The sequence below is a fragment of the Medicago truncatula genome, chromosome 1 (assembly GCF_003473485.1).
Source record: "Medicago truncatula cultivar Jemalong A17 chromosome 1, MtrunA17r5.0-ANR, whole genome shotgun sequence".
Taxonomy (NCBI): Eukaryota; Viridiplantae; Streptophyta; class Magnoliopsida; order Fabales; family Fabaceae; genus Medicago; species Medicago truncatula.
In genome coordinates, this window is record NC_053042.1 from 52,734,853 (window position 1) to 52,748,855 (window position 14,003).

General features: G+C 33.3%; 1 pseudogene; it reads left to right on the forward strand.

Moving 5' to 3' along the window:
- The first annotated feature begins 2,334 nt into the window (after window positions 1-2,334).
- On the forward strand, window positions 2,335-3,507 carry LOC11418339 (UDP-D-apiose/UDP-D-xylose synthase 2-like; annotated as a pseudogene).
- The last annotated feature ends 10,496 nt before the right edge of the window (window positions 3,508-14,003 follow it).

Here is a 14,003-nt window from a genome sequence, read left to right on the forward strand (position 1 = left end):
TAATATGTTCTGTAGAATATATTTCAAGAGGCTATGGAATAAATAAGAATTAATCCTTTAAGTTTGTGGCTAATTTACTTTGTTGGTCCCTCTGCTATGCTTGTTTTTGTCTACTAATTTTTTTTTGTTGATTTGATACTTTTCATGCGTAGTGATAATTTTTATCTCCTTTAATCAAGAATAACTACCAATATGTTTGATTTTTCTGCTGTCTAGTTATGCATAGCTGATATGATGGCACAAGTGTGTGTCTAGAATTATCAGGATTGGCGGCAAAATAATTAGTGGTCAGTAGTTTAAAATCAAACAAAATGAATGGTTTACTGTTGGAACTCTATCCATTGAATTTACTTTCTGATTTCATGCCAACAATCAAATCTTTGGCTATGTTTGAATAGAAGATCACCGATGTTATATAGGATTCTTGCGCATATATTTCATTTCACACAGTAAGACTTCTTATATTTTTGTAAAAGCTTCACTTTGAAATTCACTTTAGCTTTTGTTCTCATTGCAATATGTATTTTGCGGTGTTTGTTAATCATCAAGCGATAATCTACTATCGGCCACATGATTTGAAATATTTCCTAAAAAGTGAACCACACACAGTAATTTAATTCGTCTTTATATAACTTTAACTTATACAGTTGCTTTAATCATCAAAAATAAAAATCCAAAATTACAAAGCAAAAATGTTACTAGTACACGTTATGTGATCTTTCCACCAAAAAGAAAGTAGCATAAATGAGTAATGATATCCAAGAGCAAGAATTGTACTCAGTACATTCTATCAAGAAAGGATAATTAATTCACAAAAGAGCTTTACATTGCCCTTTGGAGCAAGAGACAATAAATTCAAATCGAACGTCTTCAAAAGTTCTATGCTTATGATTTTCTGTGTGTGTATCCGCTATTCCTAATTCCACGTTCTCCTTGGCCTAAAACAAGCATTATGAAAGCAAAATTTAAAAATGAAAAATAACTAAGAAGTTGAACTAATCTCCCTCCCGCTACTTATTTATACCTACATCCCTTTTAATTATTAGTTATTTTTTGAAAAGAGTTCATTATCCTCCTAAAAATCATATGTTCTTTAAAGAGTGTAGGTGATGGAACTAGTTCCCACTCTTTTGTTGTGAACGTCAGTAGAATGCAAGTGCTCCGAAGGCACAGCTAGCGACAGCAATTGCCAAAGCTGCTCCAGCAGGCACCACAACTGCATTCGTCGCAACTATTAATTAAATCCTCAAGTGCGGCTCCTTCAGTTCTGTCATTCCCAACAATGCCTTTCTCGTTGTACAGAGAAACAAGCGTTTTCCCATAATAACTCTTCAGAGAACTTGTCCTGATTTGTTGTTTCTCTGGTTATGGCCAAGGTAACAGGAAGAGCAAAGTTGCTTTGTAGGCCAAATTGAATTCGGGAATTTGAGATCACCGGTACCTAGAAAAGCTTTTTCTTTGCTCAGCCTTTTGTTTAACTTGTTATGGGAACTCCACAACCATAGAGTAAAGTCGCAGGCTTTGTTGAAAGGAGTAGAAACACTAAAAACTATATGAACTCGACATTGGAAGGGTGAAAAGGGAAGGTTGAAGGATATTGACATTACCAATTCTCAGTTCCTTTACCTTGAACACATCTTGTAAATATGTTGTTGACGTTCCTCACAGACGAAGAAGTTCAGTGGGATAGTGATGATGAGTTAAAGTGTTTGCTGAATAAGGCACACAAAATTGTACGTTTTAGCATATAATACCTTAAAATTCCTGCAAGCAGGGCACCTGACAGAGAAGCAAGGGAAACGAGAATTTCTTATACTCATATTTCATTTTTCATAAATCTACCAATGCACATAAAGGAATTTGTAAAAACTTAATATCAACCGATGCACGTATTTCATTAAGAATTTTGAAACACGTTCTTAAAAGACTTCTAATCTAAGCAACTAAATATGAGAAGAGACATTTAAACTTTAAACACATAAGTAATAATCCAACAACGACAACAAAACCTTATCCCACTAAGTGGGATCGGCTACATGTATCAATCGGTGCCGTGATGTTTATACATAATAGCATATAGTGGCTAGATTCAGATGCGTAAGTGTGGAGAAGCGAAATTTTTTGCGTCAGAACCACCGCCTCTACAAATAATATCTTACGGATTATTGGTATTTTAAGCCCGCGGGCTAAACGGGATCGGTTCGTGGGCCTGATCCATAAATCCATCTCTACTAATTATATAAATAGTGGATTTATCGACAACTTTGACACGACCATATTATTAGGGTTTTAGACACCACCATATTAGGGTGTTATTTGACCTTAGTAAGAAACATGTGTTCTCCTTCTTCAACAAGACTTAATCTCGATGGCAACCCAATCAAGCCAATAACAATCTGCATTATCGGCGCTGGAGGTTTCATCGGTTCTCACCTCTGTGAGAAGCTCATGCTCCAAACCCCTCACAAAGTTTTAGCACTAGATGTTTACAGCGACAAACTGAAACACCTTCTGGAACCGGATACCCTTCCTTGGAACAACCGCATTGACTATCACAGTCTGAATATAAAAAACGATTCCAGACTCGAAGGTCTCATCAAAATTGCTGATCTTGTCATAAACCTTGCTGCAATCTGCACACCTGCCGATTACAACACTCGTCCTCTTGACACGATTTACAGTAACTTCGTTGATGCAATTCCAGTGGTGAATCACTGTTCAGAAAATAACTAGAGACTCATTCATTTTTCTACCTGTGAGGTTTATGGGAAAACTATTGGTAGTTTTCTCTCTAAAGATAGTCCTCTTCGTCATGATCCTGCTTACTATATGCTCAAAGAAGATGAATCTCCGTGCATTTTCGGTCCGATCGAAAAGCAAAGATGGTCGTATGCATGTGCGAAGCAGTTGATTGAAAGGTTGATTTATGGTGAAGGTGATGAAAAGGGGTTGGAGTTTACAATTGTGAGGCCTTTTAATTGGATTGGACCGAGAATGGATTTCATTCCTGGTGTTGATGGTCCAAGTGAGGGAGTTCCTAGGGTTCTTGCTTGCTTCAGCAACAATCTTCTTCGTGGAGAGCCGTTGAAGCTTGTAGATGGTGGTGAGTCTCAGAGGACTTTTCTTTATATCAAAGATGCTATTGAGGCAGTGTTGTTGATGATTGAAAACCCTGCTAGAGCTAATGGCAAGATATTTAATGTGGGTAACCCGAACAACGAGGTTACAGTTCGGGAGCTAGCTGAAATGATGATCAAGGTTTATTCAAAGGTAAGTGGTGATCAACCTCTTGAAACTCCTACAATTGATGTGAGCTCGAAAGAATTTTACGGTGAGGGATATGATGATAGTGACAAGAGAATTCCTGATATGACCATCATCAACAAGCAGCTTGGATGGAATCCGAAGACTTCACTTGAGGACCTGCTTGAATCCACACTTACCTATCAGCACAAGACATATGCTGAAGCTATTAAGAAAGTCATTGCACAAACCATTGCAAGTTAAAACAATAACTGCAGTAGTTTATTTTTTATTAGCATAGGATGAACTTTATTTTTATTTTGTTTTGATAGTTTGTTTTAATTTGGAATTGCAGTAGTTTTTATTTAGATTAATATGTTATTGTCATAACATGGACAATTAAGTTTTTTCTTTGTAATTTTTTGGTTAAGGTTTGACTGATTGTATTTATGATAAAGCTTTGTTAGCAGAAATTTGAATTATGAAATCTCTTGTTTGGAAATGGTTCTTTGCATTTACTGCATATAATGATTGTGACATTGACATTGATTATTGTGACCCTATTGGCCGCTCTTTTGCGTGAATTTAATTACAACGCGACTGCAATTGAAATCCTTGCTTTAGCATAAAACATTAGGAATTTCACATGAGACATTTGGAATTAAAATCTTGCTTATTGTGGATCTGTGATTGCATAGTTGGCCAAACTTGATTCAGAAATTGATTGCAATACCTGTGTATCTGAGTTTGTTGGGTAACCCTTATTGAGACTCTGAAGGAAAAAATAGAGGGTGGGGATATTTTGTTCTAGCTGTACAAATTCGAGACCTGCAGGGTTTCTCTCTCTGTTTTTGGTTACGGATGAGGAGGACAGTGAATCATCAGTGGCTCAAGCAGAGATCAAATCCCCTGAAACACTCTAAACGACCCATAGAAAAGGCCGCCTATGGTTTCCAATTTCATTACATTCAATTAATTTGGATGCTTCTAATGCTTGGTTCATGTGTTCATTCATCTATTCTCTTTGACAAAAGTCTGGCACATCAATTTTATCTTGTCAAATGGTATACACTCCTTTCCCAAAAAAGAAAGTAGCACAAATGAGTAATGATATCCAATAGCAAGAATTTGTGAGAGAAATTTCCAAAATATATTTGGAAAGTTGCAATGGTTAAATAAAGACCTTTTAGTGAAAAGGTGTATTGCAATGTAACCATTCATAAACAAACTCTTTCAAATGATTGTGTCTCTTCACCAAAGGACATAAGTTTTTATATAAATATAGACATTATGGTGGCAGAAAAGAATTCTGAAAAATAGAGACATAAAATCACATTGTTGTGTGTCATAATTCTGCCAAAAAATTATACTAAATCATTCTTTCTCTTCTCTAGTGCACGAGGGAAATTGGCAGAACTTTATTTTGTAAACTACCATTGTCGATATGCTTGGTGTGAATGTGCAAGTCACGTCAAGGATTTCATTGTATCCTGAAGGGGATTCGCCGGTATAACCCTTTTGCATCCAGTTGGTATAACTGGTGGGGGCGAATCGAACCTAAAGGTTAGTGTTTCCCACACACGCATTGGAATTTATGTGTACACTTCATCATGTTCATCTTCTTCATCTTTTTGGTAAATTATCGCAGCAGACCCCCAACATAAGTTCCAACAATCTTTAGGTTCGATTTATGATTCATTTGTGTTTATTAACGGCTGCAACTTTGATGGAGAAATGAACAATCTTTCTTGTTTATTTATGATCACGGTGAAAGGTACACATTTTTATTGTATGATTCTATGATGTTTATGAAATCGTAAGTAGGAGTATTGATTATTGTTAAGTGTTTGGTTTCCATTCAATTGGTTGCATTGTCATGATCATATGCACTTACTGTTTAAAATTATGAATATGTTTGAATGGAATTTTCTGAAATATGTAAATGTCCACATCTGAACAAATGCTTGGGTACGATTCGTATAGGAAAAACAATTTTTTAAATGTATTTATTTATAGTTTAAAATTATTTTGGGGAATAGAAAATTTGAAAAGGCATACGTGGGACATGAACCCAGAAGAAGTGTCCAAACCACTATACAATCTCATAGTACTTGTTTTAATGTCTTTGTTCAAAAATAATTTACATGAATGTAGTTTTTATTTTGTGCTACTACTATTTGATGCATGTAAGAACTTAATTGTGGTTGCCATTTTTTTTTATTATTATGTGTATGTTGGCCTTTAAATTAAAATTGATGGTCACGTATCATATCTACATGAATGTAGTTTTTATTTTGTGCTACTACTATTTGATGCATGTAAGAACTTAATTGTGGTTGCCATTTTTTTTTATTATTATGTGTATGTTGGCCTTTAAATTAAAATTGATGGTCACGTATCATATCTACATGTGAATGCAATTGTTGGATTCTTGGTTATCTTAATGTTAAAATATTTTGGTTCATTGTTTATTTTTCTATGTGATTGTTTATTGGAATTTATCATTGAACATGTTTAAACATGAAATTTGAGTTTAACACACATAATTTATGATATATGAATTAGTTATATAACAAAGATCCAAATGCATATGATATATTCAATTTCATGTGGAGTATATGACTTGCATGTTTAAACTCATCTTATCAAGTTAAAATTGGTTATGACATTCTTTTATGATTAAGTTTTATTTTGCTATGTATGTTTAATGCATTTAACGCATGATATATTTTGGTCAGGTATAAAAATAAAAGTTGAAGTTCAAATTGAAATGCATGTTAAATATTTTAATAGCAAAAATGTAATGACATAAAAGTTTGTGTGTTATTACAATGTACTCAATTGACAAAAGTGTCATGGTTTAATGATAGTTGATGAATACTATCAAGAGTATATAAGTTGATTCATAGATATAGCTATGAGAATTCAAAATCTATGTGAATGATTGCATATTGTTAAAAGAAAATCTTGCAATTATTTGACGAAATGATTGACAAGGATATGATGTCTTTGGAAATAATGTTGAATACATTGAAGACATTGTCAGGGATGTGGTACAAGCCAATATCTAGTTGATCATCAATGGAGGAAAATCAACTCACCCTTGAATAACATCAATTCTTGAGTTCAATGATTAAAGTACACTATTAGAATGATTGAAGTACTTGACAATAGATACATCCCAAGAGATAAAAAGTACTTGGACCATAATAATGAATGTGGTAGGATGAGATTTTTCTCTTAATAGACATATAGCATATGTTTGGTGGAATGCTTATTATGGGAGCATTTCTGATATAGTCTACCTATATGAGAATGAAGTGGGGCCGCTTCATAGAGTTCAAGGGCTATTCTCATGAAAAGGATACACGGACACAAGGCCTTAACAAATGTGTCATTGCTACAATTCGATCAATGGTACCGAGATTTCATGTGTGAGTTATGCACATTTATTCTGATGAGACAAATAAAGTTTCGTTCTTCAAGGATTCTAATAGCAATCACCCATGAGAATAGGCATGGATGCTAGAGGAACACACTCACTGAAACCGAAAGGAGATGTGATAGGCTTAAGAGAAACTTATCTTTAGAAAGTAGGTCCAATATAAAGTTTTAGGTTTAGGGTTTGATTTGTGAAGGGTTTGTCATCAGATGAACCAAGGTACCCAAGGCGCCTTTTTATTATTATTATTATTTTGGCTTAATTGCACTTTTGGACCCCCTATCTTTCCAAAAGTTGCGGTTATGGACCCCTAACTAATTTAAATACAAAACAGCCCCCTATGTTTTGATTTTTTGGTAGTTTTGGACCCCCAATCCATTGTTGACTCGGTCAACGCTGACGTGGCACCCTAAGTGAGGTGCCACTTGTCAATTTTTATTTTTTTTTGCCTTGGGGGTCCAAAACTGCTAAAGAATCAAAACATAGGGGACTGTTTTGTATTTAAATTAGTTAGGGGTCCATAACCGCAACTTTTGGAAAGATAGGGGGTCCAAAAGTGCAATTAAGCCTATTATTTTCAACCGTTAAAAATTCCCAACTTTTCAACTATACTTCCTTCTAAACATTCGTAAAAGTTAATTAAATTAAACAACTCCTTGTTGGAACGATACTCTCTTATTACTACACCCCATCACAAGAAGAACACCAAAAGACAGATGTCTGCTTTTCCAACTAGATAGACGGGCTTTGATACGATTAACAACAGGGTCCCAAAAATTCAATTGGTGAGGATCACCACCCACAGGAAGCCCCCATATACAAATTTGGCAAAGTATTCACCTTAAAATTTAGAACTGCCTCAACTTCAAGATGTCAAGACCAACCAACATAAACACCCACCAACTCACTTTTGTGAAAATTAACCTTCAACACAGACATTGCTACAAAGAGGTAAAGAACAACCTACATAGCCCGAACATTAGCCTAACTTTTTTCCCCAAAAATTAAAGTATCGTCTGCAAATTGGAGATGAGAAATAGATAAATTCTGATCTCGGCCAGCCTTCTAGCCAGTGAAAATATTACCAGTGATCATGGAATCCATCATAGCATGAAAGCCCTCAGCCGCCAAAAGAAACAGAAAGGGAGAGAGGGGATCCCCTTGAAGCAACCCACGTGCCATAAGGAATTCTTCTGCCGGATGCCATTGACTAAGACTGAAGCTGATGTTGTGGTGACACATGCTTTCATCCATTTCCTCCAAAGAGTCAGAAAATGACATTTTCCCCATAACACCATCCAAGTAATTCCAGTCCACATATCGTATGCCTTCTCAAAATCAACTTTAAACAACAATAACTCTTTTTTCAAATTTTTAGCCTCATCAACCACCTCATTAACTACCAAAATACCGTCAAGAATCTGACGACCTTTCGCAAATGCAGATTGAGTGTCCGAAATAACACAACCAATCACAATTCTCAACCTATTTGCTAGCAATTTAGCCAACACTTTATACAAACTTCCCACAAAAAAAAAAGTTTATGCTTAAATATGCAATCCGTCCCTGTAATTTGGACGCGTTTTGATTTTCGTCCTTGTAAAAAAAAAAAAATTAAAAACATCCCTGTAATTTTTTTTTGTTTTAAAAAGGTCCCTGGCCCTACTATTCAGTTGAAATGGCATGGTTTTGTCCACGTGGCAGTTGCTGACTGTGCAACTTTTGCCACGTGGCATGCCACATAATTAATTTTTGTTTATTTTTTTTCAAAATTCTAAAAATTCATTTTTTAAATTAAAAAATCCGAAAATAAATATAAAAATCATAAAAAAAATTAAAAAACCAAAAAATTAAATGAAAATTAAATTTTTTCGATTTTTAATTAATTTTTTTTTCTTCAAAATTCTGAAAATTAAATTTTCGATTTTTAGTTAAAAAAATATTTTTTTCCAAAAAACTGAAAATTAAATTTTCAAAAATTCATTTTTTTTAATTCTGAAAATTAAATTATATTTTCAAAAGTTATAAATTTTGAGATTATATAATTTTTAATTTTATTTTTCAAAAATTTATTTCTAGATTTTAAAAACACTAATTTCCAATTTTTTTCTTCATATTTCAAAAAAAAAAAATTGGAATTTTTTTATGAATTTTTAATTTATTTTCAGTTTTTTTAATTTAAAATTAATAATAATAATAATGACGTGGACTGCCACATCAGGACCACGTGGCAAAAGTTGCACAGTCAGCAACTGCCACGTGGCCAAAGCCATCCCATGTCAGCAAAAAAGTGGAGCCAGGGACCTTTTTAAAACAAAATTTTTTTTGAAGGGACGGATTGCATATTTAAGCCAAAAGTTTATTATCTCAATTTTACATGTGATTCATTCATATGCATAGTGCATTAGTTAACACACACCGGCCACACACTTCATTGGTAAATTAACATCAGAATTGAGAACAATTGACTGCACTTTTACTGAGACATTGAAAATTGAAGCTACAGTCATCAAGAGTATTAGAGATGAGATCAGCTTCACCACTTCACTTGTCTTATATATAAAGACACAACTAGCTGCTTAATTTATTATTCATACCCTCCCTTGAACACAAACCTTGTTTTTTATTGATCTAATATAATCTAATTATATTTCTGTGAACATTTTGAACTATGGACGGCAAAGGAAATGGCAATGTTGGTGCTGCTGCTGCAAACAATCCCAAGGACAACGTTGGCAGTACCACTAAGGGTGATACAATGAAAGCTCCTGGTGGAAATGGATCCAACATTTCAAGGGAGGAATTTGTGAAAAACCCACAAGGCTATTTTGCTGATTTGCATACTGCTCAAAAAGATAACAAGAAGAATTAGCTGCTAGTTAATTTCTTTTTCTAATAATGTTCTTGCTATGGTATTATATGTTCTGTAGAATATATTTTGTCATGTGCTAAGGAATAAATAAGAATTCCATTTTAAGTTTGTTTTTGTTTCCTAAGGTAAATGTACTGCTGATCTATAATAAAGCACTTTTCTTTGTTGGTCGCTCTTCTATACTTTGTTTTGTTTCAAACTATTAATTTTTATGTTGAATTCATACTTTGCAAGCGTAATGATTATTTTTATCTTCTTTAATCAAAAACAAGAATAACCTATCAATTTTCAAGCTGTTACTTTTGAATTAGATGGCTAGGTGGTGGTCAATAGTGTATATGCCTATTGTGGTTCCAAATATACAATGTAATTTTATTGAAGGTCAATAACAATGTCACTTTGATTTTGTCAAACTTACCGTTTAGTCAAATATTTAGAAATATCAGCATAGGGAAAGGGGCAAAAAATGCTTAGAGATTTCTCAGTAATTTGAATGGTTTACTATTTGAACTCTATCCATTGAATTTACTTACCAATTCCATGCCAACAATAAAATTTACTTACATTTTACCTACATTAATATGTTTTCTATTGGCCAAAGTCTGATTCATTTAAATAAGTAGAATTAAGAAGACTTTTGGATTTTAAGTAAAGATGTGGATTTTAAGTAAAGATGTTGTTTCAAATTTCGCTTTAAGTCTCATTAAGTGTCGGGCTGGCCCTATTTATCATCAAGCGATAATCTACTATAAACCCTGTGATTTAATTCAAATGTTTGGTAAAGAGTGAACCAGACATGATAATGTAATTTGTCTTTATAACCTATACGATTGCTTTGATGATAAAATAAAAAATAAAAAAAACCCAAAATAACAAATCACAAATGTTATGTGATCCTTTCCTCCAAATTAATTATTCTTTCTTGCAATATCAATAATAATTTATTTTTATAAAAAAAAAAAAAGCTTAAATGTTTTTTTTGTCTATCTATTTAAAAAAAAAATGAAATCTTGGTCCCTATGTTTTAAAACTGGATTTCTGTTCCTCCAATTTCACATTCTCTAAAATTTTCACTCATATTTTATATTAAGATCATCTTCGTTGATGTGACTTATTCGCTAATGATATTGAATTGTTGTAGTCGATTCCATTTCAAGTGGAAGTATTGTAGTCCAATCCATAATGAATATGTCAAATCAACAAAAATAATCCTAAAATATAATAGGGTGGAAATTCTAGAAAACGATAAAGTAGATAACCAAAATTTTAGTTTTTAAAATGTGGGACCAAAATTTCTTTTTCTTTTTTTAGTATGAGGATAAAAATGAGAGACCCAAAATTTCTTTTTCTTTTTTTAATATGAGAGTCAAAAGTGCATTAAGGCAAAAAAGAAGAAAATACAAAGTGAATCCTATTGTTTAAAAAAAAATGTGAATCCTATGTTATCATTGGTTGCTACTTTGATTTTAAAAATTAAATGATTTGTATGTTTAATGCATTTAACGCATGATATATTTTGGTCAAATATAAAAAGAAAAGTTGAAGTTCAAATTGAAATGCATGTTAAATATTTTAATAGCAAAATGTAATGACATAAAAGTTTGTGTGTTATTAGAATATACTCAATTGACAAAAGTGTCATGGTTTAATGATAGTTGATGAATACTATCAAGAGTATATAAGTTGATTCATAGACATAGCTATGAGAATTCAAAATTTATGTGAATGATTGCATATTGTTAAAAGAAAATCTTGCAATTATTTGACGAAATGATTGACAAGGATATGATGTCTTCGGAAATAATGTTGAACACATTGAAGACATTCTCAGGGATGTGGTACAAGCCAATATCTAGTTGATCATCAATGGTGGAAAATCAACTCACCCTTGAATAACATCAAATCTTGAGTTCAATGATTAAAGTACACTATTAGAATGATTGAAGTACTTGACAATAGATACATCCGAAGAGATAAAAAGTACTTGGGCCATAATAATGAATGTGGTAGGATGAGATTTTTCTCTTATTATGTTTGCTGGAATGCTTATTATGGGAGCATTTCTGATATAGTCTGGGTGTATGAGAATGAAGTAGGGCCGCTTCACAGAGTTCAAGGGTTTGACTCTTATATTCTCATGAAAAGGATACACGGACACAAGGCCTTAACAAATGTGTCATTGCTACAATTCGATCAATGGTACCGAGATTTCATGTGTGAGTTATGCACATTTATTCTGATGAATAGTTGGTTCAAAGCTTGTCTACCATACTATTTGGGGATGAATGAAAACTTAACTCACTAAGTAAAGGTTCAAATCGCGAGAAACCTTTGTCTGAAACCATGATATTTCCGGAATAATGGATTTAGATATATTTTGAAAATGGTGGGGGATTGTGAGAGAAATTTCCAAAATATATTTGGAAAGTTGCAATGGTTAAATAAAGACCTTTTAGTGAATAGGTGTATTGCAATGTAACCATTCATAAACAAATTCTTTCAAATAATTGTGTCTCTTCACGAAAGGACATAAGTTTCTATATAAATAGAGACATTATAGTGGCAGAAAAGAATTCAGAAAAATAGAGACATAAAATCACATTGTTGTGTGTCATAATTCTGCCGAAAAATTATACTAAATCATTCTTTCTTTTCTCTAGTGCACGAGGGAAATTGACAAAACTTTATTCTGTAAACTACCATTGTCGATATGTTTGGTGTGAATGTGCAAATCACGTCAAGGATTCCATTGTATTCTGAAGGGGATTCGTCGGTATAACCCTTTTGCATCTAGTTGGCATAACTGGTGGGGGCGAATCGAACCTAAAGACTAGTGTTTCCCACACACGCTTTAGAATTTATGTGCACACTTCATCATGTTCATCTTCTTCATCTTTTTGGTAAAATTATTGCAGCAGACCCCAACACAAGTTCTAACAGAATTGTACATTTGTACTCTCTACATTCTATCAAAAGGATAATTAACTCATAAAGGAGCTTAACAATGCCAATTTGGAGCAAGAGACAATAAATTCAAATCGAACTCTACAAAAGCTTCTATGCTTATGATTTTCTGTGTATGTATCCGCTATTTGTAATTCCACGTTCTCATTGGCCTGAAACAAACATTATGAAAACAGTTTAAAATTTAAAAATGAAAAATAAATAAGAAGTTGAACTAATCTCCCTCCCTCTACTTATACCTATATCCCTTTTAATAATCATTTGTTCTTTAAAAGAGTTTAGGTGATAGAAATACTTCCGACTCTTTTGCTGTGAACGCCAGTAGCATGCAAGTGCTCCAAAGGCGCAGCTATAGCCAGCGACAGTAATTGCCAAAGCTGCTCCGACAGGCACCACAACTGCATTTGTTCCGACTATTAAATCCTCCAGTGCGGCTCCATCAGTGGGATAGTGATGGTGAGTTAAAATGTTTGCTGAATAAGGCACACAAAATTGTACTTTTTAGCATATAATATGCCTTAAAATTCCTGCAAGCAGGGCACCTGACAGAGATCCAAGGGAAACGATAATTTCTTATACTCATATTCAATCATCATAAATCTACCAATGCACATAAAGGAATTTGTAAAAACTTATCATCAACCGATGCACCTATTTCATTAAGAATTTTGAAACACATTCTTAAAAGACTTGTAATCTAAGCAACTAAATATGAGAAGAGACATTTATTTAAACTTTAAACACATAAGTAATAATACAACAATGACAATCAAACCTTATCCCACTAAGTAGGATCGGCTACATGGATCAATAAAAAACACAAATAATAATGATGATGATGATGAAATTTAATAATTGCTTCATCAAAAATATATCATGCATATGTATTTCAAATTCACCTCAGATAAGCATTGAAAGAATGCAAAGCATAGCGAACATAAACATCCGATCCGATAACAATGGTGTACAATAATTTGATGCAGGTATTATTGACAGTCAGTTTTGGTCATAACAAAGATTTGGATACTTTTTCATCTTAACCAGAAGCAGAAAGATAAAAAGACAATTTTCATGTGAACACTTGAAATACCCGTTGTTGCTCCTGTGCCTCTAGACTCCCCGACTGGGCCAGTGGTAAGTGGTAACAATAGAAAACAACACCTAATTGAATCCTAACAAACCGATCAACCAAAATGTCTAAAAACACCTATATTGAGTCATATTGTGAATCGATCTCTTCTCATTATGAACACCGCATACCTAGTTTATTGATTAAATTTAAAAGGGTATTTCAATGTCCATCAAATTACCCTAAATTAGAAAGAAAAAAAATATCCCTACCGTGAGAAAATTATTTTTAAAAGATGAACATTTTAAGTACCCCATTCAACAAATGAATACTAGCTGATGAATCGTAATTAATTTAGTTTACCGATGGGTAAAGAATTCAACAACAGCGAAGGTAGCAAGAGTATCCCTTAG